A 6,046-nucleotide genomic window follows, 5' to 3' on the forward strand; every position below is an offset into this window, starting at 1 on the left:
TTGCCAGGGCTATGGTAGACACCCAGGGTTCACAGGACTACTCTGTGGATGAAAAGAACTTGCCATTTAAACACTTCAGGAAATGATCTCGTTTCCTGCTGGAAATTTTCAAGACTGAAGGGCAGTTTATTTTTTTTGGCCAACTTACATGTCCTCCATTTCCAGGTGTTTGAGTATCTTCGGAGACTCAGCTGCACGGTTTCCCCAGCTCTCTCTTGGGAAAAAATGGTTCATGATGGTCTTTTGCCAGAGTCCTAAGAGCTTGAAGTCTCTGAAAACATAGCTATAGACCTGGATGCTGATCAGGCAAGGGGCTAAAATGCAAGGACACCAAAATGGGAGGCAGAAAAACTGAGAATATTCTCACCTCTTTGTTATTCAAATCACGCAAAAAATACTGTGAGTCTTGGAGGAAACTTTATATAGAATACTTTTTCTAAATCAAGGTGATGGGCATACCTTGAAAGAATTTAGTGGCCAATCTTTAGAAATTTCACCCATTCCTTTAGCTTGTGCTTCAACTGTGTTTTCATTCTCTGGGCAAGTTTTCATATCACAGAAAGTAGGACTTGTTAGAATAACTGTCTCATCCATATGAATCATCTCTTGCCAGTGGGTAAGACTTTGGTAAACATAAAAAGTACTTTTTTTTACAGGAGAAGCCTAAAGACACTTCTTGCATTGCCTGTTGCTGAGATATTTTTTCTCCAAGTGCCAATTATGAATTTATTTTCATTAGTGTAAGAATGTCTTGGTTAGAAAACAGTTTTCAGACAGGGCTCTTCTCCTGGCTGAGGTAGCATCAAATGAACAGATCTCTGCAAAGTACCCTCTTTCTAGTCTGTATGTATAAAGTATCCAGAGATTTGAAACAAAGCAATCAGCTGCACACATAAGCCTGTTTTGGTGGACTTCAGCCAGGCCATTAACATAACAAAGAAAATATTTGCTTATTCAGGTTCTATTCATGGTCCTTATTTCATAACTTCTAACGAGGGAATTGCTTGAATAATGGCAGTAATAATATATGAGTAAGATTACTTGTTGTAATCTTCAATTTGATCTGACAACAGAAAAATATAGTATGCTGTCCTGTGTCTTGAAGTGTATGCATGTGTGTGTTGGGGGGGATATACAGAAAGGTGTATATGCCACAGACATCACAGGAACCCTTGCTAAAAATACTGTTAAGTGCTCGGTGATATACAGTTCAGAAGAATCTTTCCCTTTTTTTTCTTCTTCTTCTTTTGCTTCTTTTTGGGTTTTTTTGCATTCTTCATAGCTAGCTTGAAAAGCTTCTCTCCAGTTTTCTTGTTCAGCACTGTGATCTCTGTCCTCGGATATCTCTGCAACAGTGAAAGCCCTGTAGAACACATAACAGTTTTGCCACCACTCCCACAGGGGTTCTGCCTATACAGGATTTGTGTGGATTACTGCTCACCACTTAGTACATAGCCATGGAGGTAATTAAAAAAAAGCTATCAAAAAGAGACAGCGGGCTGCAATAAAAAAGGTTCAAATCTACATGACAGTGCCTGGGATTAATGTCTGTATGCCGGCAAAGACAACACATTCACTAGCTTGATTTGTATTTCTTCAAAAACAAATATCCAAGTATTTTTACTGACAGGTTATCATATCATATTTTGCCTGGTATTGGAAATACAGGAACTCAAATAATACAAGAGCTCTGTGAGGTGCTTTCCTCTTCAGTTTCCTAAGTTTTGTTTAATTAGTACAGCTTGGGGTTTGCTGATATCTACCTATATCGTTGAGCTGCTGCATGTTTTCCTGTACAAGAGATTACTCTTTTTTGTAAGGATTTTTTTTTTTTCTGTCATTGCCTATAGCAGATGATTAGAATTTGGCATCATGTTGATCCAGATAAATACTTTGCCTTGACCCACAACAGTGTGTTTTAGAATTAGCTCACTTGTAAACTGCTACAGATGTTATTTTCCTTCATTAACCTTCTCCAGAGTTGGCAGCATCTCAAAATAATAAGTGAACATGGCTGTTTTAGGTGGAGGTTTCAGCACCTGCAGGTACAAGAGGTGGTGAGGGATGGAGAGAGAGCTAAACCTGTCCACGTCTCTCAAACCTTTCAGGCAGCTGGGTTATGGTTGGGGCATCTGGGCTGACTTTCAGAGACAACAGCCTTTTCTGCAGTGGGCAACTGCTGTCAGTGGGCTGGTCTGGAGAGCACCACTCTGCCTTCAAACACAGGAGCCCAGGCCCACAGAGGTAGATGGGGCGTGTGGAAGAGGAGGCTCACTCCCATTCACTTAAGAGTGAGACTCAATGATCCTTTTGGGTCCCTTCCAACTCAATGCTTTCTGTTCCTGTGAGTATAATCACTGTGAGTGATTTACCTTACAGATAAAATTTATCATTTACCTTAATAAATTTAAAGGCCTTCTTTTTCTTCTTTCACTTATTCAGAACATTATTTTCTTAATCTATGAGGCATTATTCCCCCTTGTGCACTGTGCTGTTTCTTAAATTGGTCAGGTCCCAGGGACTAGGTCTTTTGCTGGACTAGGAAAACTTCTCCATATGTTTTAGATTGTACAGAATCTTCTCAATTGTCCCTTTGTTAGAGAGGGAAGGGCAGAGCGTAGGATCGGGGATGACATTTAAAACAAGGGCCAAAGTAGGGATTAGTAAGGATGAAGACTTAGAGTAACTTAAAAACACCACCTTAGAAACTGAAGCATCCCAAAATGAAAAGCAAGAGACTGTTTGCGGGGCACTGGTGGCCACGCTTTTTTGCCACCTCGTGTAATGGACACACAAAAATGGGCATGTGGGAAAAAGTGTGTCTGGCTAAAGGATTCTTGCTTTATTTTCAGAATAGAAGTGGTGAACATGAGTAAATGTGTACCAAGATTAACTGTGCCAGACTTAGGCTCTGATTCAATTCTACCCTGGATTACAGAGGCAGAAGACATGCAGATATGGTTTTAACATGCAGTGTAAGGTTTGGCGTTTCTCCCTAGGAGCATCCAGACAATGACCTTTGGTGAACTTAGGGTTTTCCTCAGTACTGCATTCTCAGCAGGAGTGAATCATCTCTCATAAGTCACTTGTGTTGCCCTCCCTCTGCAAACTGACCAGGTCTGGCTGTCCTTAGGGAAAGACAGCTGATTCGTAAGTGGCCAGACTCAAATGGAGCAGCTGCCACATTTGACCTCCAGCATCAAACAGGGCCAAAGAGGTTCTCTTGCCTCAGGTCTGATGACTTGTGTTCAGTTAAAGCCTCTTCTGCGTTTACAGGCTGAGATGACGTGGCCACATCTTTTCCAAATTTGTACAGGCATCTTCAATTTCTGATGTGTGGGATGACAAAGCATGCTTATGTATGGCCAGGCTTGCAGAGTGGGCAGAAGTGCTCCAAGCATTATGCCTGAAGGCATGCCCCGTCCTCAGCAGTTTCTTAATTACTGAGGAAATCAAGTGTACCAAGTCCGTGTAATACACACTGAAAACTCTGGCTGGATTTGAACCATAAATAACATAATCAACTCCATTTGAGGAAACAGAAACAAGGTTATGAAAAAAAAAATTGAGTCATTTATTAAAAATGCTACTGTGGATGTAATAAATTCATCGGAAAACACAGAGCACAGATGATAACCACTGCTGCTCTGGAAAGAGCCAACAAATTCCTTTGCACTCAGGGTTTTGACAAAGGGAACTTCAAAAAGGCCAAGTTCTGGGCTGGCTATTTTGCAGCAACCCAAGAACTTCTTTTTGCTCCTAGTTGCATTTAACGAAGAACAGGCCAAGAAACACAATTTAGATCATCCTTCCACTACGTAGTTTGTGTTAGGGTTATACATTGCTGCTATTACTCAGTTCCCTGAATATTGCAGTTGAGTGAGTGCATTAGAGCATGAGAAGCATTGCATTCAGAACCGTGTTGTTCCTGTCCAAATAAAAACTGATTAAGGAATATTACAACACTCTTTAAGGCAAAGATAATGGGAAGGATTAAAATGTTTGGTTATTGCAGCCTCTGTCATGAGGCACCAGGACACAAAAATAGCAAGTTTTTTCTGTCTTCTAAGAACCTCTAAGGGTCATCAGTTTTGGAGCTGATATTCCTGTGCACGTGGGAAAGGGAACACTGGGCAGATGAGGGATTGACTCCACTTTACTAAACTGCTGCTTGTGGAAAATCAAGAGGATCCGCCATCCCTTTGCCAACATAACGAGAAATAAAAGTTCTGGGCTCTACTTTTCTGGAAGGAAAATGTGTCCAGTCTAGCTGAGAAAAACAGGTCCATCTCTAAATGAAGTATCTCCCCAAAGCAAAGGTCTGGATTGGTTCAACCATTCCCAAAAAGGCAGAGCAGCTGGCAACACGGGTATGCAGGACTCCCTAAGCCTGATGCCATTATCTCTGCTGAGGTTAGCCGTCAGCAGGGTGGGGTCAGGTCTTTCTGATGGTATCTTTCTAGCGGTTTTGGGTAAACAGAGCTCTGTATGATGACTAGTGACCAACAAACAATAACTGAGAGTATATTTTTATTTACTAATTAATTAATTATACACCTCTCAGAGGAGCTCTCAGGCTGAGTATGTGAGCAGGCTGGCATGTGCATTTGAGCTGGCTGAGGTTTGCACTGCGGCAGCTGCAGCAGCATGCTGATGCCTGCGTTACTTTCCTCCCATCCCTGCACGTACCTTCTCCTGATCCAAGTGCTTTGACATTCCAGTGTGTCGCCTCAAAGCCAGCCAAAGCTGACACCACTGATGAGATGGTTGTGTTTGACCCCACTGGCTGCAGAACATGCACCACCCCCGGCGGTGGGAGGCTTTCACTCCTGTACTCCTGCATTCCTCCTTGCATGCCCAGGGTGAGTGCCTGGGATAAGAAGCTTTTGCTCAATCAAAACTGATTCAGAGCACAGTGTGGACTGAAAATTAGTTCCTCTAAGTCTCTGATTTAAGCCCAGTATAAAACAGGTGTATTTTTGATGAGAAGGAGATTGTGGAAAGAACAAAATGTTCGTGCTTAATATCTGAGTGCTTTGTACTTCTTAAGCATAGGCATGGTAACTGTATACAGTAAAGAGCTGCCATACACAAATATATCAGAATACAGTGGTGTTTTCTCTCTCTATTAACCCTCTGGATTTACTATCATGCATTCTTATCAGTTTTTGCTGTCAGAAGGAGTTAGAGGGGTAGTATCAGAGCCATACACTCAGGTGGTGGCTGTATATCTGACAGCAGATTGCCATCAGCTCCATCAGCGCATCTGGCAAGACATGCGTTGCACAAATGGGTAGCAGAAGTCAAAATTTTAAATGGGCAAGCAGGAACGGAGCTCCAGTCCCTATAATGGTAGGTGGGAGCTCGTATCCCACCCAGCACTAATTAGCACTTCTCATCTTCCACTCTCTCTCCTCATGACCATGATAGTGAAGCACTGATTAATGACCCCAGTGGAAGTGTGGGACCCTGTGTGGCATGAAGTTCAATGCTTCAGAGAGTCCCTGGGTGTCAGAGCCGAGGCCTGCTGGAGCAGGTTTTCTGCTGCCCTCAAAGAACAAAAATCTGATTCTTTGAGTCTCTTGATTGGAACTCTGAAATAAGTTGATAAAAACTAATGATCAGCCACTTTTTGGCTTTAGCAATAGAGGGGAATATGTGCATTGCATGTGACGTTGGTACCTGCTGAGACAACTATCTTGGTTTTCGTATTTCTTAAGAATTTTCAGTGTCTCCTGCTGATAGTGTTAATAAACCAGAAGGGAATTGCACAGACAGTGCTGCCAGACATACAAATGGAGATGTTACTTTGCAGGAAAAATGTGTGATGCTGGGACACATTTACACATTCTGTCAGTCATTTTGCTCACCTTCACAGGCAATACTAACCTGGTAAAAGACTACACATAGCCATTGGAAAATAGAAATTGGAAGAGATGTGGATGACAGCAAATTGTGATGGTGTGGAGAGATCACCTACTTGAACATTAGGACTGTCATTCAGAGGGGCTCCAGCAATCCAAGAAAATGGACTGATAAAAACTTA

This window comes from Myiozetetes cayanensis, unplaced genomic scaffold (assembly GCF_022539395.1).
Source record: "Myiozetetes cayanensis isolate MyiCay16 unplaced genomic scaffold, myiCay2020 scf2-11, whole genome shotgun sequence".
Taxonomy (NCBI): Eukaryota; Metazoa; Chordata; class Aves; order Passeriformes; family Tyrannidae; genus Myiozetetes; species Myiozetetes cayanensis.